The sequence below is a fragment of the Gambusia affinis genome, linkage group LG17 (genome assembly GCF_019740435.1).
Source record: "Gambusia affinis linkage group LG17, SWU_Gaff_1.0, whole genome shotgun sequence".
NCBI lineage: Eukaryota > Metazoa > Chordata > Actinopteri > Cyprinodontiformes > Poeciliidae > Gambusia > Gambusia affinis.
The window spans coordinates 6,701,150-6,723,899 of NC_057884.1; positions in this window are offsets into that span (position 1 = coordinate 6,701,150).

Genomic DNA, 22,750 nt, shown 5'->3' on the forward strand with positions numbered 1-22,750 from the left:
GAACAAATCATTGAGCGTGCCATAGGAAAATGTCCAGTGGTTGATCTAAAACTTAATGACCGGTTAGCTCATTGTTTACTGGACACTGGCAGCCAAGTCAGTACTATGACAGATGAGTTTTTCAGAAAATATATTGGTAATGATGAGAGCATGCTAGCTACAAATAGTTGGCTTAAAATAACTGCTGCAAATGGACTTGACATCCCTTACCAGGGATATATTGAACTGGACGTTGAGACGATGAATTTAAAGATCCCAAATTGTGGTTTCTTGGTCTTGAAGCCTTCAGCGAATCCTATTGTTTCTGAAGAATGCATAATTGGTATGAATGTCATTCACAGATGCAGACAGCTGGTGACATCAGAGTTTGACAACACTTTGGGTGGATCCTTAGACTCTGGGTGGAGGACAGCTTTTCAACAGGTACAGACCTGTTGCATAGAGAGAAAGGTGATAGTTCGGGTTGCAGGCAGAAACAAAGTACGTATTCCTGCATCCTCGGTGTCCACTGTGTTCGTAAAGGTCACACTAAAACCTCAAATGCAGCCTCTCAGTTGATCATTGAACCAGTGACCACTCCTCTACCACCCGGATTAGCAGTTATCCCAACACTTGTCACAAAGACCAGCCATGTTCTTCCGCTCCAGGTAGTTAATTTCTCCGCCGAGGAAGTGTGGTTGGGCCCCAGAACCGCTAGGCGTGATCTCAAAGGTTGAGCCTGTTGAGAGTGAGCAGACATGCCAAGTAAAGTTTCAGCGCATCTCTGCCGATGTTGAACAGGTTTCAGTGGACTCCAACACAGTGCAAACTGACAGTAAAGTGCAAGCCATTTTGGAAAGACTTGACATGGGGGGGACAGAGGAAGAGCGTGTTGCTCTCTGTGCATTGCTGTCTCGTTACATTGATGTTTTTGCAGATGATGATGAGAATCTGGGTCACACAGATAAAGTGAAACATGCGATCAAGCTGGACGATGACGTACCTGTCACACAGCCGATCGACGTATACCTCCTAACCAATACCAGGAAGTACAAGAACATATCTCTAAACTTTTGAAAAAGGAGTTATACAGGAAAGTGAAAGCGCTTACGCCTCACCAGTTGTGGTAGTCCATAAAGTTGACGGCAGTATACGCTTATGTGTAGACTATCGAAAGCTAAATCTAAAACTAAGAAAGATGCATTTCCATTGCCTCGTATTGATGAGAGTTTTGATGCGTTAAAAGGTGCCAAATACTTTTCCACAGTTGACCTTGCCAGTGGGTATCACCAAGTGGCCATGGATGACCGAGACAGACATAAAACTGCTTTCACCACGCCTTTTGGGCTGTTTGAGTATGTACGCATGCCCATGGGTGTGTGTAATGGGCCTGCAACATTTCAAAGGTTGATGCAAGCAACTATGAGCGATCTGATATTCGACATCATGTTAGTCTATCTAGATGACATTTTGGTGTACTCACCAAGCTTTGAGTCTCATTTGGAACGGCTAGACCTAGTTTTTAAACGTTTGAGAGACACAGGATTAAAAGTGAAAAAAATGTCACTTCTTGCAGAAGGAAGTAAAATTTCTTGGACACCAAATTTCAGCAGAGGGTATCTCAACTGATCCCTCCAAGGTTGCAGCAGTCAAGGAATGGCCTGTGCCTGGCACTGTTAAGGAACTCCAATCATTTCTAGGCCTATGTAGCTACTACAGAAGATATGTTGAGGGCTTTTCAAAGATTGCAGCCCCACTACATGACCTTGTGAATCAGTGCCGAGGAGCTGCTACTACAGCCAAAGCTAGTCAAAAACTAAGTGCATTGTGGAATACCAACAGTCAGATTGCATTTGACACATTGAAAGAAAAGCTTGTGACTGCTCCTGTTCTGGGTTATGCAGATTTCACTTGTCCGTTCATTTTGGAAACCGATGCTAGTGGTCAGGGTTTAGGAGCTGTCTTGTGTCAGCAGCAAGGTGACAAAAAACGGGTAATTGCATATGCAAGTAGACGGCTGAGAAATGCAGAGCGAAATGATAAAAACTATAGCAGCATGAAACTTGAGCTGCTCGCGCTTAAATGGGCAATAGTGGAAAAGTTTCGGGGTTACTTGCTGGGCTCTAAATTCACTGTGATATCAGACAATAATCCCTTATGTCATCTAAAAAGCGCAAAACTTGGAGCTATTGAACAGAGATGGGTAGCGCAGTTAGCTGCTTTCGACTTTGACGTGCAGTACCGACCAGGCCGCTGCAACTCAGCTGCTGACGCACTGTCACGACACCCGTTAGCAGGGGAGCCAGAACCAACTGATGATGAGGAGTTTGATGATTGCATTGCAATTTGCAATTTGATTTGTAGAGGCACTGCCCTTGAACCGGAGCTGGTTACAGCTGGGGTCAAATGTTGTCAGTTAAACCAGATCAGGGCTGCAGAAACTGGTAAGTTCGAGTCACATGCTAAAGAGGCTACACCAACTCTTCCAGGTTATTCCAAGGAAGAGCTGCAGACATTTCAATGTCAAGATCCAGTGATTAGTGTTTTAAAACAGTTTTTGGATCGAGGCAGCCCACCAAGTTCACAAGAAAGGAAGAATCTTCCTGTTGCTGCCAAGTCATTGTGGAAACAATGGAAACACATTAAGATGCGTGATGGATTGGTGTACAGAGTGGTGAGGGATGATCACGTTGGTGAATACTTTCAGTTGCTTGTTCCAGGTTGTTTACAAACAGCTGTTATGAAGAGTGTCCATGACTCCATGGGACATCAAGGAATAGAGAGGACATTACAGTTGTTGAGACAGAGAGCATTCTGGGTAGGGATGCACAAAGATGTTGAGCGATGGGTCAAGAATTGTGAACGTTGTATTCTCACAAAAATGCCCAACCCAAAGATTCACCCTCCAATGAAATCCTTTTTGGCAACACGACCTTTAGAAGTTGTGGCAGTAGATTTCACGCTCCTTGAACCAGCTTCAGACGGCCGTGAGAACGTTCTAGTCATTACCGACGTGTTTACAAAGTTCACTCAGGCGTTTCCTACACGTGACCAAAAAGCAGAGACCACAGCTAAAGTCCTCTTAAAGGAGTGGTTTATGAAGTACGGTGTACCTGAACGTCTGCACTCAGATCAGGGCCGTAACTTTGAATCCGAGGTTATTGCTGAACTTTGCAGAATGTATGGTGTGAAAAAAACGCGTACAACACCCCATCATCCGACAGGGAATGCACAGTGTGAGCGTTTTAACCGCACTTTGCATGAACTGTTGCGCACACTTCCACCTGACAAAAAAAGGCGTTGGCCTGAACATTTACCTGAGCTGGTTTATGCGTATAATGTTACTCCACACGCGACTACAGGATATTCCCCTTACTTCTTGCTCTATGGGGTTGATCCACATCTTCCTGTTGATGCATTGCTTGCAAATGAAAGTCACCATGATAAAAATCTTGATTGGCTTGCTGTGCACCAGCAAAGACTCAAAGAGGCACATGCAAAAGCAAAAGAGTATGCAGAGCAGAAAGCAGCTAAACGCATTGCTCAGCATAGTCACAAAGTGTACTGTCCTTCAATTGAGGTTGGAGAGTATGTTTACTTGAGACACAGACCACCTGGTCGTAACAAAATTCAGGATGCATGGAGTCCTGTTGTTTACCAACTCATAGACATAGTAGGCACAACTTGCACAGTACGACCTGTAGAGGGAGGACCAACAAAAACGGTTAATAGGGCTGACATCAGGTCATGTGTTAATCTGCCAGACACAACCCAGAGACACGTTGAAAACAGTGTGACCACACAGGCAAACACTACTGAACCACACACTGACTCATCTGATAAGTATGATGGGGGTATAGTCATTGAGGAGGTTTCTTTTGACTTAACTCCTTGTTCAGGTTTAGAAAACTGTCCTATTAGTGAAAGTGTTGAGAAGCGAGCAGAGACTCAGTTGATTTCAGAACATGAATCTCCTGTAATTGAACAGGTGGAGACTGAACATGTTGACAATGAAACATGCAACATTGACCAACGGTGTGAGATACCAGTATCTCCTCCTTGCGTTAGACAAGTTCCCATACCTGCTCCCCGCAGAAGTAAAAGATTGAATGCAGGAAAACACTCAAACCCGCATCATGAACCTAGGTCAGTGTTGGAGCCAGAACTAAACTCATCAATGGTTTCACAAATCATTGCAAGCTTAGGTTCTGTGTTTTTCAGAGAAGCTTTAAAAGAAGTAAAAAACAGTTACTTTGTCACCGAGGACGATGACGGTTAAGCAGGGGAGAATGTAACCAGGTGAAAAATGGGTACATGTAAAAAAATGTATTTTTGTAAACCATGTTTTGATTTATTTCACCAAATGGTTGTAATTCTTGTTTTTGCCAGCATGTGGTGCTGTTATTACAATGAGGTCTAGAATTACCGGAAGTGGAAAAAACCTCTTGTTTATGTATTGTGGCACTCTGACTGGTGGAACGGAAGAGAAGGACATTTTTGGAGCCAAGACCTGTTGAAAAGGATGACTAAGGCCACCTAAGCGGAGAATCCAAGTGTTTGGTAATTAATGTCAAGCTAAATTATCTTCCGTGAACAAAGCTAAGGAGAGGATGTTAATGTTATGTTTTTCTTTGTTTGTCCTCCTTTAGAAGTGCCACTGCCGTTTATTATACCTTTTGTTAAAGTTAAGTTTCTATGTGAAACTAGTTGCTGCATTGTGAGCCCGCCATTTCCCTGAAGCTGAGGCTTTACGTTGATAGAATGCAGGTCATTTCTTTCGGCCTATGTTGATCCTCATTCTTTCATTTGTTTCTTTGCAACTCAGAGAGAAAAGTGCTCTTTTTCATCTAAAAGAATAAAGGACCCATTTTATTTGAAGCTCCGTGTGCTGCATTATTCCCGGCTTCAAACCTGGGTACAAAAGAAAATAAGAATCCAACGTGACCCGTAGATGTGTCGGTTTCTTCTACCGTTTGCCGTATGATTGTGTTTTATAGAAAAAAAATAGGCATTTTAATGGTAGGCTATACCATGGCATGAGCGATTCATTTTCCCAGGCTGCATACAAATAGTGTTTTCTGACATATTCTCCACAACATGCGACAACCGCCACCACGCTCTCGGTTGGCCTCATCAAGGCCTTTGAAACCTGAGAAAAGTGGCTTAAAATGGCTGAAATAAAATAATAAAATTGTCCCAATAAATCCTCTGGAGCAAAACAGAGCTTCCCCTCTCCAACGTGATTCAGAGCTACTTCCACTCTGCACTCACAATTGGTGTATTTGGCAGCGAAAGCCCTGCTCATCAATTAACATTACTTGCAGGCGTTGCCTTAGAATAGCTTTTCATCAACGCTCCTCGGGCCAGCTTGATTAAAAGACCCCCGTTTAAACTTTATTGATACGGTAAAGTGTAAACGTGAAAGCGCCGCTTTAGTTTAAAAGTGCCGAAAGAAACCCAAATCAGATAAAAGCCACAAAAGACGGATAATTTCATAAGACGTCACTGCAACGGGTCAATCTGTGCCACTTGGATTCGGATCGCATCCATCTTGTTAAAGTTTACGTTGTTAAATTTTGCATGCTTTTTAATATATATATATAATGACTGCTTTTTGTAGTGTTTTTTTTGTGACATTTGGGCAAACCGATGAGCAGGGAACCTTGACCTCTCCGTTTTGTCTGAGCGGACGGTGCAGAAGTGTACGGCCGAGGGCTTCTGGTGATGTGAGCGGTCGGGTTAAAGAGGTCTGTGGAGTCTGAGCCGCCCGCAGTGAGAGGAAGGAGCCCCATCTGAGACAAGACATCAATTTCCACTCAGCGCGGGGTGTCAGGAACTGGACTGAGCGACTGATGCAAACATCAAAACCTCAGCAGGTCAGATGATGCTGATTGTCCTGCTGCATTTCTACTTTATAATTGAAATAAATCTCCTGGACAGTGATGAATTATTGCTCAGACTGATGACTTGTTGTTTTCTCAGCTATAATCATGCATAAAAACCTAATGAAATAATTGGCTGAGGCTGTCGTTTTCTCTCAGTGAGCTGCAGAGATCATTTCTTTAGCTCTGGGTCTCACTCAGCCTAGTTTTGTAATTATGACTGATTATACAATCAAGCTCAGATGAGTAGCTGTGCCCTTGTAGCTGATCAATACCCAGCTGTCTTGCCCATTTTGAGGAGCGATGAGAAGAGCTAATCCTCCGTGTCACATTGCATTTACACCAGAGGGAAGAAAGAAATTCTTGACCCATAAATTAAAAGTTCCCAACTTAGATCAACTTAGAAAGGTGGAAAAATTTGAAAAAGTTAGCTTGGAAAATTATTTTTAGTAAGTGTTGGTGATGCAGTAATGTCATTTTAGGCTTTTTACACATCAAGTGAAATCACAATTTTAGTGGAGTGTCATGAAAACTAATAGGAAGAACCGTTACTGTAATTGTTTTTACTCACCGAGCTTCAGCTTTGGTTATGTTTCTCATGTCAGGTTTGAAAATTAGTTAAAAATGATAAAGACAGGAATTGCTACACCTACAGCAGCTCAGCCAGCTGACGTCATCGTCTGATTTCATGGTGAGATTTTAACAACAGCCACTGCATCGCTTTAGGCCCAACAGGATGCAGTTTGGTCAGTGTGCAGAGAAAAAAAAAAAAAAAGAAAAGAGGAGCAGAAATAGAAACGTTACTAGAAATAAGATGTCTTTAGCAGCATAAATACAAAATTGAAAAAAACTCTATAAGCACAAGATAAAAACTGAGAAAAAAAAAAAGATCCACAACGGAGTAAAATGAGACACAGTATGCAAACATGTGTGGACCAATTAGTACATGAGGAAACTATTAACATCTACAAAAAGTAAAAATGTCAAACTGAGATCCAAGGTGGTAAAAACAACAACAAAAGAAAGTCTTGTGACGAGCACGGTGCAGTAGAAGAGCACAGGTTGCATCTTAATGGTACTGAGTCAGGAACATGGTTTAAATTGACCCTTTTGACCAATAGCCCTCCACACTGTGAGGATGTAGTTTACCTTCTCTACTAACGCACAGCAACATGACATCTGTCTGCTAGAGGTAAGGGAAATATGCTAATAACGGCTTTAGAAAAAATATCCAGATAACTTTTTTTTACATCTAGTCTTCCTTGGTAAAATGCCTCAATGTCCTCAATGATAACAGTTGTGATCCTCCACACTAAACATTGCTGTCCAGGGATGTTTTTTTCTTTACATTAGGGGTGTTCAAAGTGTGGCCATGGGGCCATTTGTGGCCCTTGGAATGATTTTGTTCGGCCCATGGATATAAGCCAAGAATGGTAAAAATAATTGATGAACCAACTTTTTTTTTTCAAAACTATGCAACAGTCCAAAGTCATTTTTTACATTTTGGGTTTTTAACCTTATATAAACTTAAAAAAATAAATAAATCTTGTTTATTGTTGAGCAGGTAGAAGTAACAAATAAACCAACAAACAAACAAAAAAATGACATTTGTGCATTTTTCATCTAATGAATTTTGCGGTCCTTCTCTGGTTTTAAATTTGAGCACCTCTGATCTCACCCTGCTGCTGCTTTCGACCCGTTCCGTGACGGCTGCACAGTTCCTGTCTGGGCCGGAGCGACAGGAGCTGGCTGCCTGATGAGGAAAGCACACCTCCGGAGACGCGGTCCAGTCTGAGCCGACGCTGGTGTTGGGTTGGGTTGGGTTGGGTTGAGAGAGGCTGGCTGCCCAAGCGTTGGTCTGCAAAACACATCAAGCTCCTCACCCTCATGCCTGATAGGTGTTTGAGTCACATGCTGGTGTGGACGGAGTCGGGGCGAGAAGATGAAAAGCGTTCCAGAAAAATACATTAGCGTTCTAGAAATGATTCCTCCTGATTTATCCTGCCAGATACTTTAAAGTATGGAGAGCTTTTACTGCTTTGAAGTACAACACCTGCTGCTGCTCCTCCTCTCGCTCCCCAACCAAACAATCCTGGATGAGGCAATGACCAAAAGCCAAATCAATGTGAAAACAATTTCAGCAACTGTGTGAGATTAATATCATCCAGCTCAGACATTTCACCAATGTAAGGGTATCAGGTTTTTGTTTGTTTTCTGTTTTGCACCGACAAGAAATATTTGGTAAAAGGCGAGAAAAGTTACTGGTTCCTCCATCTGGAAAAGTTACGTTCTGAGCAGTGGAAATTGTTAAGAGTTCATATTTTGATGCTCAGGATTTTGCTCATGAGGATTAAATCTCCTGATGGTTGTGCATCCCTCAGCCTAGAAGAATTACTCATGCCCCATTAACTTTTTTTTTTTTTTTACGTTTTCGTCAACAACCACAGATGGACTGGCTTTGCTAAATGTTACGCTGCTGAAAACGGTGGACCAACTCATCTCCGGCGCAACGTGTTGATTTTTGCAAAAAAACAAAAAAAAAACAACAACAACCACAAAGCAGAGCAAACAGCAGGTTACAGGAGCTACTCGGTGTGTCCTTTCTACAAAGCTCCAACTGGCCAACGTTTTCTGTTTTACAATAACAGCAACCCAATACTTGGCTACTGTCCTCTGATAAGCAGAAAATATATATGTATATGAAAAAAAGATATAGTGCAGCTTCAAACCAAAAATAAGCAAGGTAATACAGGAGTTAATCACACCCGAGCATCTCGCAATGCACAGGTATAAGATTTGACTCCACATTTAGCTGAGTAGTTTGGTTTTCTTCTTTATGAGTAAAATTTTACAGACGGAAATGTAAAAGTAAAAGCTTATCCGCTGTCATTGCTAGCGTTATCATTCGTGGTGGCAGGCTGCGTCCAAACTGTGCTCCAAAAGCTGAGGATTTTTCATCAACTCCACCGGATTCCAACTCCTGACTGGGGAAGGAAGGGGGAATAAAAATTAGATTACAGCCGACAGCTGGTGGACATTACAGACATATTTTATGACAATTTCAAGGCGGTTAAGATCTAACCCTAAAATAAAACCGGCTTCAACTCAGAAGAAATTTGTAATAATCCACAGATCTAACAGATCTCGATCTTTTCATGCTGGCCGTAAACCTAAAATTTGATCCCGTCTGATCAGACCGCCATCTTCCACATGTTTGGTGGGTTCCTTAACACGGCTTGAAGCAAAACGCAAGAGGGAATTCCTCCGCTGTATACGTATCTGTTCTTGCCGCTTTACCAAAAACGGCAGATTTATAGATGCTGCTAGAAGTTGTCATTTAAAGGGAGTCAAGCGTTTTAATGCTCCTCTAAGACAGTGTACACGCAAAACCCACGTGGCCTAAAGTTAGCTCCAAACGCGCTCCCAAACACATTCAGAACAATTTGTCCCGTCATCGCCTCTGGAGCTGGGTCGGTTAGTCTGCCACTGATCTGCCCTACGTGTTTACACGAGACCCGAGGGCGTGTCGGCAGACACGTTTCACTTTCTCCGCCTGCAAGCCCCACTTGCCGCTTCGCTCTCTAATTACTTGCTGCTAATTAGAGAGAAAGGCATGCGACTGCAGGTCAAAGAACATAAAACACCTCTCAGTCTGGGAGGATTTGTCTCTTATGCTTCCCATGCGCACTACTTTTTTTCATTTCCTTTCCCTTCCCCCGTTCTCTCTTACTCCCTTTCTTTCCCTCCCCAGGCATCAGCAGAATTCTGATGGATCCCGTCTATTCTTTTGGCGTAGAAGTGGAAAATGTGCTGGCATCGAGTCGGGGAAAAGTTGAGAGAAGGAAAGCTCCCAAAGCAAAGAGGGTTGGTGGAGGGAGTGGGGGGCAAGTTCAGCCCTGTTGCAGCTGTGCTCACATTCATTTTTTATCTCTGAAAATTCTGACCTTTAGCAGCATCATGTCACTGGCAGAAAACAAAGTCTCTCAAATAAATGCGCAGATTTATATACCTACCTCTATATATTCCATTTTAATTGTTGCTGAAATCTTCCTTCTGTGCGGTTTTGGGACAGAAATCCGATGAGAACCCTAACAATGACATTCCTTCGCTCACCTCTCCACCCTGAGTTGTAATTTGGTTTCCACAGTGGCCATGGGCCACGCAGTTAAAATTGCAGAGTGACGTTTTTATTCGTTTTTACTTTTTGGGCATCGCTTCGATCGTCGCCCTCTCTTCAATCCCATCATGAGTCACGTGTGCGCCCAGATGTGCAGTTGCAGAAAATGGCATTTGGAAAGAAATGGTGAGTCCTCACAGGGAATACCACGGGCCTCCGCCGCAGCACAAAGGAACTTCTGTTGCTCCAGCCACTCTGTAATCTTTGGACGATTTCATGAGGTCTTTTTCTTACCCGCTATGACTGCAGCCGTGGCAAACCTCCAGGCCAACTCTGACTCCGAGCAGCAGTACCACAGAGAAGTCATCTAGCAAGCGGAGATGCTGAAACCAGTCACATGGGGGTTGGGAGGGAAAGGGGTAGCAATATTCCTTGAAAGTTAATGGGGTCGAGGCTAATTCGTCAATTATATCCAAATGTGGAAACGTTTGTGGGCGTAAGAGGGAAACAAAAGGCTTGTCTGATTAGGTGATTTTGAGGATGAGTACCGCTAATGAATACTACTAGCACTAAATCAGGATTCACTTCCAGCTTCTCAGGAAACATCCATCCACAACTGAGTGAATGGAAGAAACTTAAATCACCCAGCAGTGTGTTTTCAGTGAAAGGTCTCGTTACGGGAGAAATCTCCAGGTATCTACAGGAGAGCGGATCTGATTTATTCAGGTGGTTCCTTAAACGGCTCTAGGAGCCAACGTGATCATCGGCTTCACTAATGAAAATGTCCTTAAATCTACAAACGCTCTACCAAGTGTTTTTATTTTAATTTTTTTTTGAGACGTCAACCAAAAGACAGATCATGTTGACTAAAACTTGTCAATCGTTTTTTATAGATTTATAGCTTTTGGTCACTTTTTCTTTTCTTTTCCTCAGGGCAGCATTTTTATCAGGTGAAATCCCAACAGTAGACTTTATTTTAAGTGAAATATCTATAATATTGATCTGCAGCCTTGGCAAGAAAAAGCAAAAGCCATAAAATGGAGCCAAAGTTTTTTGTTTTTTTCTATGTTCAGTTGACACACAGATCACTAACATAAACATTAACAACATTATTTAATTTGAATCACTGAGTTTGAAGTTTTGAGTTATTTTTCACAGAAAGCATCCCTTGCCCTCTTCTTCTCTGTTTTTATCTTTTCTGTTTCCAAGACAAAGACACTGACAGAGTCATTGTCGCACTTCTTTTCCACAGAAAGTGCACCCAGACTTGTGTTTTGTGTGATTCTCCGTTTGTTTTCTATCCTCTCAAACCTCAGTTGTCCAAGGAAGCTGGCTGCTCACACTGAGCCTATTCTAGTTCATTTTGTCTTCTGTTCCTTCCCATTGTTGGCCCATTCTTGCTCAGGAAAAGGGATCGCTGCAAAGCCACTGACTCGATGCCTTAAATAAATGACCTTGACCAATTGACAGTAGACTCTTAAATGACCTTCTGTGTTACATGTAGGATCAGCTGAGACAATATTTATGTATAGCTCTATATTAGGAATAAAATTGGACCCGTCTTTCTTTTGATCGCAGTGAACTGGAACCGCATGAGCAAGCTGAGCTGAATCAGATTTGATTAGCTTTGACTGAGGTATATGTTCTTTTTCTTTTCCTGGATTAGCAAGAATAAAGATATTGCTGTAATCCGTCCATAAAATGTAGTCAAGGCTTACTGTACTCTCTCTATATGTCTTACCACTGAAAGCACTGCTAGCCCAGTGTTTCTGTTTCTTTCTTTAAAGTGTTTCTTTCCTTGCACAGCTGACTGAAATCGAATTGACTGTGCTTCTACAGAGAAAATGTACTGTAATTTGACTGATTTCAGATGAAGTAAAGGAAGTCACTTCATCATGGACTAGTTAAATAGCTAAACAGATGCTGGCCAAATGGATTCTAGCCAAAATGTGGTTTATTAGGAATTTTGAAATGATTAATTCACAAGTGATTTATTACTTAAAGGATTCCTTCATGTGTATCTCCACTAAATAACTAAAAGAATATGTGAATTTGATGTTTATTTAAGATGCAAGAGAAGATTAATTAAGTCAGAATGTGTTTGGGGGTATTTTATATTACTTAAGCAAAAATACCCCCAAACCAGAATATAGGAATCAAAATGTGTGGTGTAGGTTTTGTTAACATTTACGAAAACCAGATATTTCAGCGCACGTTTCTAGAGAAATATGACACTTTAAAAGCCTCAATTTAACAGGTTGTTTAAAGTCCTGTTCACCAGTTGGTCATTATGTGAGTCATCTGCTACTTGTCAGGCCCTGATGCATTAGCTTTAAAGATGCCCATATGCGTTTGATAGTCAGTAATTGTGTGCAGAACTCATCGGCATGGAAGCAATATTAGCTGCAAGAACCGCTTTCATAAGTGAAAGAAGTCAGCAGATTCAAACATTGGTTGGAAAGTAACTTGTCTGTTCCCCACAGGTTCTCCTTGCTCTTTAATTCAATCTCACATTGCAATCAAAGGTGGTATACCAGCAATCCCAACCACCCTACAGCATAAAGTGTTTCCAGGGAAGCATATCGAGAATTTTCTCTCCTTTTCACTCTCAGAAAAACAAAACAAAACAAAATAAACAAAAACAAAAAACCTACCCCGAATTTTTCTTTTTGTTTCCTCCAGGATAACCCTGCCGTCCGGCTTAAGCTCTCCACTGTGTCAGAAACATCAAGATTCACTTGCCTTGATACGCTAACAGAGCAGGAAGCGCTGAAACAGATTTTTCCACTGCCGAACCGAAGACGTGTTTCATCACTGGATTAGAAAAAACAACAGCAAAAAAAACAAAACAACTTTTCTCCACCTCACGTGGCAGCGCAACTCCTTCGTCTGGCTGCGAACCGTGTTCGCTCGGCTGTTTCAGCAGCTGAGACATGGGCAAATATACATGAGCACGCATGTTCAAACAAACATTAGGAGACCGGAGAAATATTTAGAGAGTTTAGCAGGCGAAGTTAATGGAATACTTTGTGTATTTGAGCATGCAGGGTGCAAAGGTCATTTGGGTTAAAAAAAAACAACAACAAAAAAACAGTTTATTATTAATTATTTCTTGAGTGTAAATAGTAAAAAGCTTCTGGGAAAAGTGGAGTTAAAACACTAATGTTCTGCTGTTTTCACAGAGATATGCTGAGAAAGAGGCATTAGCTGTTGCTATCACAATGAAATCTTTCTGTGCAACTTCCATTGTGTTTTTTTCCTGCTCTGAAATTCGGGAAATCTCGTAGTTTGAGAATAAAAAAAAAAAAGAAAAAATAAACATTTTGAAATCTGTTATTTGATGTCGCTGCTGTAAGGAGGGCATGGCGGCTGATGCAACAGCCAGTGTAGAAGGGATTTCTCACAGCCCGAGTCTATGAGCTTTGAAGTTCATAGGCAGACGTTGGGAAGCTCTTAACCTCATGTTCCAGCGTTTTAAAAAGAAAACCAAAGTCGTGTGGGAGATTCTCAACATTTCTCTGCAGCAGATTTTAAATTTTTTTAGCTTAGCTTAATAGTTTGTTCCTCTGAAAGGGTAACCATGAAACGTCTTTAGTGATTTCACAGCGTTAGAAACATAATCATCAAGGTGAGTTAGGAAGAATCAAGCTCTGCTCTTTTTCTAAAGCTGAGGATCACACTTGTTTTTTTTATTATTATTGATGATTGATGATTAAGATGGAGTTTCCTTTCTTGACATTATGAGCACATATTCATTCAGTAACAATCTGCTACATTATAAAGGCACGGTGGTCATTTAGAAAAAATTACACCCTGGAACAAGAACACCTGAATGTACTGTAGTGGTTTCTAATTTTATCAGTCACATCTCTTGGCATTAAGTGTCCGCCATGAAAAACATCTCTCTCTTTGCCCTGTTTCGACTTAATGATCTAAAAAAAATTTTTTTGCTCTCATCTATTTTCTTGCTAACATTTGCAAGTTCAGCTTCAGTGAAATCGCAAATTAAATTTCCAGACAGAGAGAGAGAGAGAGAGAAAGATGATTTAAAAAAAACAATTCCCACTCAAAGCTCTGTTTGCCTTGTTTTTCAGCTGCGAGGAGCTCTCTGGTTTCATTTCTGCATCATGTAGGTCACATACTTAAAACCTAAAACGTTTGCTATTTAAAAAAAAAAAAAGAAAAAAGCTAATGTGCAGTGGAAACATGTTGAGTGCACAACACTGACATCATCTAATGAGGTGAAGTTGTTGAACATCATGTGCTTCAAAACACATCCTGGCCCTCTGCTAAAAGTTTATGAGGGAAAGAGCTGCTAAGTTCTGAACCGGTTTGCAGCTATTTCTTTTCAGACGATCAGACACATGGCACGGCTCGTATTGCTATAGCCTCTTTAGTAAATATAAAGCTACAGTAGCTATACACAAAAGTATTCACACCATAGGAACATCCACATGTAAACTCAGTTCATAACTCGGTTTTAAAGTCACGGTTTTGCTGTGTTTTCAGTACGGTTCAATCAGGGATAAAAAGATAAAAAATAAAAATATTGACATTTTGATTTTATTCAGGGATGAACATTTTTCGGATTATAAGCCGCTGCTTTTTCCCCACGTTTTGAGCCATGCGGCTTGTAGCCCGGTGCGACTTTCCTGTGGATTTTTCTTCAACCACCAGGGGGCTCTTCAGCAGGAAGTGAATCATTGGAGTTCAAAATTGGAAATCAAAGAAGAAGAAAGCGCTAATAGTGAGGTGCGCTCTATAGTCCGGAAAGTACGGTATATGCTTTTTTAAATTTCTGAAAATAATGTATTTTTATAAAGCTTTATAACTGTAAATAGTGTCTATCAAAGAAATGACTGCAGATTTGGGTTGATTATTTTCAATGAATTAAGGATAATCTGATTTAAACAGTACCTTGGTAATTTGTGCAACATTAAAGCCACCTAAAAATAGCCAAAACTGGAATTTAGGAATGTTTGAATTTACGTTGAAACTTAAAATAAAAAAACAAAACAAAACAAAAGAATGTTTACATAATTTTGAAGTTGTATCCAGGTTATGATTTGTGCATTTAACATCAACTCTCAGTAGCTCCCTTGTTGAAGAAAAGCATCCCCGCAGCATGCTGCTGCCATGGCCATTTTTAATCTAAATAACCTCAGTGGCCTTTATGGAACAGCTTGATTTAAGCTACAACTAAATTACACACAGGCGGGTACAATTCACTAAATCGCTGTCTCTTGGAGGCAAGTACTAGCAGTAAAATTTATTTAGGGGTCTTACAGTAAGACAGTACAGGGGTCGTTGTGACCCCTCAGTGTCAGTGGTGACCGAAGTCCTTTTCTTTCAAGGTGATGGAGGCGTTTTGTGCTTACAGATGGAGCCTGAGGCCCACGACCAGCTCACATCCTGCCTCACCAGTCATTTCACCGTCCTCAGACAGGCCTCATGCTGTCAGCGCGAATTTATGTGACCCTTTTTCCGCTCGCAGCTTATTTGCTCTTCCGTCGTCTAGCAACAGAAACAACACTCTCAACTTTTCCCCCTGCCAGCTCTCTTCCCCCGCGCCCCGCCGGCCCCCTTCCTCGTCGTGTTAGCGGTAGCCGAACCCCTCCTGAACAAAGCCGCAGCTGCTGTAAATACAGTGACTTGCAGAAGTATTTATACCCTTGAACTTTTTTCACATCCTGCCGTGTTATAATACAAAACAACCACACACACACACAAAAAACCTAATGGTATTTATTTAATTTTTTTGTTTTGCTGGCCAATTCAAACATGAAGCCCTCAGTAAACGTCAGTTCAACCAGTTGCCTCAGAAGTCCGTGATTAATAAATAAGTCCATTTATGAGAAATCCAGATGTTCTGTGAAGGCCTCTGAGGTTTTTGTTAGAGGACACGAGTGAACACACAGCATCATGGAGACCAAGGAAAACAGCAGACAGGCCAGAGAGAAAGAAGTTGGATTTACAAGCTTAGAAGCAGGATTAGGTCATAAAACAATATCTAACGCTTTGAACAACTGAGAGGACATGGTTAGATCCATCAGACTAAAATAAAATAAAAAAACAAACAAACAAACAATGGCACTACTTCAAAATTACGACAACTGGCCTGTCCACGACTACCCCCAACTCAACATTTACACTAGCATGTGAAAATGGCTGCAAACAGATGCGCAATTACACAACCATACATCTTTGAAAAGCAGAAGGAGAGCATCCTGCACAACCAACAAGAACGCAGCAAGTGGTTCCTGGATGGTAAATCACCAACAAAACACTCTTCTTTTCCAGCAGCCGTTATACAGCGCAGACATCGGTAAAACCAGCTGTCCAACCGGGCTGGACCTCATCTTGGCTTGGTAGGTGATGGGTCGGTCTTCACCAGGGTTGCTAGGAAACCATGGTGAAGGGTTAGCTAGGTAACGGGATAGCTGGGTAAAGCTGCCCATTACCTACCTAGCTTTACCTTGCATGCCGGCTAGGTAAAGCTAGGTAATTTCCAAAAGTTGAAAAGTTTTGTCGTTACGAGCTCATGAAATTTTTGACTTTTTCTTTCTACAAAATATGTTCATTTGGAGCTTTTGTTGTTGTTGTTTTTCTAGAAAACGTCTGAAACTAATCTCAAAATTCATAATTTTTGGGTGGAAACTTGTTCCTCCTTTTGTGTCTTTCAATCTACAGCGGCCCTAATCATGATATATACTGTTGTAGGTTTATTTACCAGCCATAACCTGAACACACCATCCCAAAGTGAGACATATTACTGTAGTGTGGACACGTTAGCTTTAGCAAGTAGGGAGAGGCTGGACAGAGTCCGTGCCACGGTAGAGGAAGCAAATGTACAGGGCAGCACGCAGTGTAGAGGCTAGAATGGTCCAGTCAAATAAACCAAGAACATGTGGTATCACTAGAAAGCTGATGTTCACAGGTGCTCTCCATCCAATCTGGCTTGATGCTCAGGATGCTCATGTGCCGCTGGTAGTTCAGCGGTAGAAAATGACCGGTGTAACCGCTTTTTTCCAGGGGTTGTGCGTTCTTTCAGACGGTGACCCCCCGTTTGGAGGCCAGTGACTCAGACAGACCACTCCACTAATCAGAGGGCAGCTTGTCTTGATTCAAAGCATTGCTCATCCACCCTGTTGTCTGGGAACTTATCGGCACTCAGCTCTTCCGCCACCTTGTGCTCCCTCATCTCAGCTGAATGTTTTCTGGAGAGGAACAGCGGGATAAAAAGCCCAGTGCCTCCGGTCTGCCATTACATCATCCCAGCACACATCTGGAAACGCTGGAACCAAAGTGTGAGTGAGTGAGAGAAAAAGAGAGAGCTTGTGTGTGTGTGTGAGAAAGAGAGAGAGAGAATGGGGAAACTGCAAGGGGCTAGAAGGGGGGCTGTGACACATCAGCAACACAGAGAAAAGGAGATGGGGGACAAGAGCGAGTAAAATATATTATAAACATAAATCCCTCTTGAGATATGAAACTAGTAATACTGCCAGACCATAATATAACAGCAAATATTGTGTATTTACATAAGCGCAAGGCCAAAATGAGGATTTGAGTGCTAATAAAAGGACATTTCACAACAATTTAGCATATTTAACTAGCACTCACATTTGTTAATTTGAAAAGTTTATCTTTTTTATTTCTTTTGGAAAAAAAAAAGTTTGAAAACATAAAAAAAAAAAAATAAATAAAAATCGGTGAAAAAAAGTCATGAAGCGAAACGTTGTTTCTCAGTCTCGCCACTAGAGGGAAACGGTCCACCTACAGTCCGCTCCCCTGTAGGTGGAGCGGACTGTAGCGCGGCATCTCTCAGTCGTTAGAGATGAGACGAGTGACAGCTTAGCAAATCACTTCATCAAAAGCCTCTAATTGCTGTTTTTAATACGGCTTGAAGAACGATCAACTTTAATCACAAGCTGCTGCCATATTATGTTTGCTGTGCAATGCACACATCAGACGAGGTGTAATCTGTTGCACGTGGAGCGAGATTACATTTGAGAAGTTACACAGGAAAAAACAAGACAAAAAACAAAACTAAAATAAAGGCAAATAAAAAGAGAAACAAGCACATTGGTCAGGATCCCTGACCAATGTGCTTGTTTCTCTTTTTCAATCTTTGCCAGATGCTTGTTGCTCCAACATGCCTCTTGCAAACCAAAATTTGAGCCTAAACTCCAGCTTACAATTTTATGATCCACTTCCACATTTACTTGAAGAAAATTACACACCATGTACTGAAACTTCATTCATTTATTTAAAAGAAAAAAAACAAAAACAAAACAAATAATCTCTTATTCATCTTTCTCATCTGCCGTTCTGAGCCAGTCTCATGGTGCCTATAGGTTACCAGGTGGACTCAGAGGATAGAGTAGTTATGGATTATTAATGTGGAGTGAAACTTCAGGAAACGTTTATTTATTTATTCTATTTTATTTTTTTTACTTTATTGTGTCACGACCCGCTTGCTCTCCCAGTCCAGCGTTCTCCAGCGGGGCCTGCAGAGCACAGCGGACCACGGCAAAGCAATGCTTTCCAGAGCTCTGATCCTGAGCTCGGCTGCGTTAGGATACATTACCACCAAAGCCACAGTCACTGCTCCCTCAAGATCCATGCCTGTCCCCCCTCCAGACCCCTTCTCCTCCTTTTCTTCTTCTTCTCCTCCTCCTCATGTCCCCTCCTCTTTCTTCTTTTTTTTTTGGAGGGGGTATCACCGCAGCAGATCACCGCCTGACCAATGACGTCAACAACAGAAGTATTTTACCCGTTGAAACTCCCATTCTTTTTCGTGACCATCACCCACCTCACGTGGTTGCGATGCTCTCCTCGGGGAGAGAAGATGCTGGAGTAGATGTGTGTGTGTGCGTGTGTGTGAAGGGGTCTGTGGGTGGGGGGTATTTCGGTAAAACCGGCCAATTTCCAACCCTGAATCTGTCAGAACTAGGCCTCCACCCCCATGGGCTTATGGTTTTTTTTTTTTTTTCTTTTTTCTGTCTGGAAAAGTGGAAAAATGATCTGACTCACTGTGTGATAAATTCCTTTCCTATGTTGGAGGATTCCCCAAGGAAACCATTACAGCCATGAGTTAGTGCGAGTTGCCAGCTAAACAACCGGCGAGTACGCTCTAGTAATATCTGGATATTTTTGCGATCTGCTCGACGGGGAAGAGTACTCACAGTAGTTTTTGTTCTGTAGCTGCTGATGGTGATTTTATTTTCTGCGCTGTTGTTTTTCAAAAAAAAAAAAAAATTCTTCTTTCAAAAAAGAAGAAGACAAAAAAAAAAAAAATCCATCTGAAGTTTTAGTGCAGCGGGCTTTAAAACATCCCATGTCGTGCTTGGCTCCCGCTGAGGCGTTACACAGTTGTGTCATGCTGAGGTATTTTATGTTTCTTGGCTGAAAAAGAGTTTCATTGAATGGCACTTGATAGAGACACGTTGAATCACCAATGCAAAGCAAATAAGATGGGTTATTTTTTTTTTGTCACTTTTTTAAGCCCTTCAAAAGGAATAATATTTTCAAGATGACACGACGAAGTCTATCATATAGGAATCACAACAACGATCGAGTTCTAGACACTGTTTATGACCATCTGCAAGTTTATAAATCAACTCTGAATATCCGTAAAGACGGAGGAACAAAATAACTCCCAGCTGCAGGCTTGAGTCAGACTTGCCTTCATCTATCCTCGAAACGTCATGGTAATAAGGACCAGCAAGCTGCTTTTAATCAAACAACACAGTCTGTACCTTTGCCTTTCTACCATTCCTTGCTGCTTTTTCCACTCCTACATTCACACGGATCGAACGAAACAAAAGAGGGAGGGAAAAGAAATGTTTTCTAAAGATGAGGGAGTCGTACCCAGAGCCTTTGTGGAGTTATGTTTGATAAATGCCAAGAGCTGAACAGGACAGAGTGGTCTCCTAACACTTGTTAGCTTATGCAATCAGGTTTGGCACAAAGGCAGCCATAAACCACAGGGGCGGATTTCCTGAATATTAAATAATTAGACATGCAGTTGTTATGCTTCTCCGTCAAAAACAGAAAACAAGATTTAGTCCATGAGAAAAATGGCACTAAGAGGAGCTACATAATTTGATTTCTATTGCACAATGCTAAATTAGCAGCTAAGGTTAGCTGCTAATCCGGGCTACTAAACAGATTTAGACACAAAAACTAGTCAATTGGTTTTGGGAAATTGTTGGCACTCTTGCTGCTCGGTTGCAGCATAATGAAAGAAGAATCTGTGACCCCTTCTGTTTGGGTCATATCTCTCCATGTCTTCCAGTCGCCTCATGCATTCTTTGGCTCACATCACAGGTTTTCTTTTGGATGTAGCTGTGTGGATTGTGATGAACATGGAAGAATGTCGGATCATTTTCTCATTGAACGAGGAATTGATCACCCATGTTCAGGTTTCCGGCAGAGGCCAACAGAATTTTATTCAAAATGTTCCAGTGCTTCAAATGGTTCGTCGTACCATGCGCTCTAATGATGCCTTTCCGGTATTTTCAGCAAACATGCCAAAGCCAGAATATTTTCTGATTCTAAAGCCAAAAGTAAAATCGTCCAATCAGCAATGTCTCAGGTTTCCCATTGAGACCTACCTTTTTCGTTTTGTTAATATTGTTGTGCTTTCTTATGTGCTAGTTAATATTGTGTTTTTCAATTTGTCGTGATTTGTGGATGTGGTTTGCAATTCTGGGCCACCGTAGGGAAGATGATGAAAAAAAAACATAATCTTGGTCTTTTTTGGTACATCTTTTTTTTCCAACAACAACACCATGTCAGACATTTTAGACAAGTTAGACAGCAGCGTTTAAGTCTACGGTCTTCAACAGTGTCAACACAACTCATATGAAATAAAGGATTCGAACATTCTCACTGCGGCTTAAGAAGCTGATGTCCAAGAAAGCCTCCTCTGGTTCCGCGTCGTATTCTGGAAAGAAGAAGAAATGAACCGGTACCGCGACTCTTCTGGTGCTACGGGAGAAAGCCACAGCTGCAGCTGGGTCCACTTTATGAAAATTGAGGATCTTTATTAAATAACAGTTTCAACATTGTTTGCTTTGTCTCAGCTTTGCTTACAGAAAGGTAAAAAGGTCACTCGAACGTCTGTTCCAGTGACCTGTTTATAGTTTAGATGTTCTCACCGCACACACCGACCACCTTTCTTAAACGCGGCACAGAAAGTCAGGTGGCAGTCATTACCCATCAGCACACATTCGAAGGGAACAGAATCTGTAGGTCTTATGAAATGACACCCTCTCTTTCAGGGACTTTTGTTTTTCTTCACCGTACGTCTGTGCTGCTCCCCCGCAGATCCGTGGGACCTCTCAGTTCGCCCACACCCGACCCGCTCTTTTTGAGCGACACCATGGTACCGACTGGATTTAAGTTCTTTTTCAAGATAAACAAAAGCACAACAGAGCTAGTCTTGCAGGTGCAGTGGGGGTTTATTTCACCATCCGACAATTACAGCTTACTCGTGTTACTTGAAATGGTTGTGGACAGAGGTGAGATGCGCCTCAATGGCCAGATATGCGTTGTTATGGCGAATGATGAAGTGCATGTTTGCTCGACTGGGTTTACGTCTCAGAAAGGCATGAAAGTTGTTTGGTTCTACCAAGAAACAAGATATAAGGAAGTGAAAGGATTCTCTCATTTCCCGCGGATTTGTTTAAATGCCTTTCACCTCTCACATCTTCATAATCACAACAATTACCTTCCTCTCAACAATCCCCCTTTTCACTAGACAGCACAGACTCCAGGACCCATCACTGTCCAGGACCTCACATGAAAAAAATAAAAAATAAATAAATGAGCTTTTCTCACTTTTCTTTTTTGGTGCTCTCAAGTTTACGCCACATGTATAAGAGAGAGGCTTACCTTACTCCAGATGGCAATCTTTACATTACTACACCTCTAATCTCCGATTCCAAGAAAACCCGCCAACTCTATCCACCCGTGGAGTGTGATCACCAACACGTGTTCTTCTCTTGTCCTTTGACAAACACAGTCAATTCTAAGCCCCATCGTCGTGTAAATACATCCCCTTGTCACTGTTGTTAGCTTTTTGGTGTTTGTTTCCATTTCGTACCAGTATATTCTTAACCGTTGTATTCTTCATTCTCTTTGTATTATTTGGAATGAAGATCAGTTTCTTGTTCAGAAGCAGTTTCCAAAGATTGTATACTCCATTGTGTTCCCATGGTTCATGTTTCTCATCCCCCAATTAGTTCAGTTTTTAATGAGCTATGAGAGAACCAAACCAAATTAACTCTGATCACCCTGCTGCTGGTTCGTAATACTTCGTGTAGTTATATAACCTCTTCTCCGTGCAATGGCCTGTGGATAGACTATAGTGCACTAATCAGTTGTCAAAGGATGTATAATTTGGTTAGCATCTTTCCATCTGGTGTCTGTATGTGCTTGTTTTGCACAGGATCACATCCAAACTCCATGCAGAAATACCCGAGGAACTCAGGATCTTCTTGCTGCGACGCAACAACAGCACCAACGTGCAGCCAGAGCAAAACACCCAGAGGCAAATGTCTCCCTTTTGTCCCTGAAAATGTTGATTATGAAACAACCCAAACATCAAAGCTGAGAAGTGACAGTAGGAACAAAAGGGCTCCTACTGTTTATAAAGATAAATTTTATTTTATTGAGATTTATAGTGTACACTGTATTAATACTCACACCTGGCTGCACAGTTGGTAGCCCTGTTGCCTTGCAGCAAGAAGATCGATTCTCGGCCGGG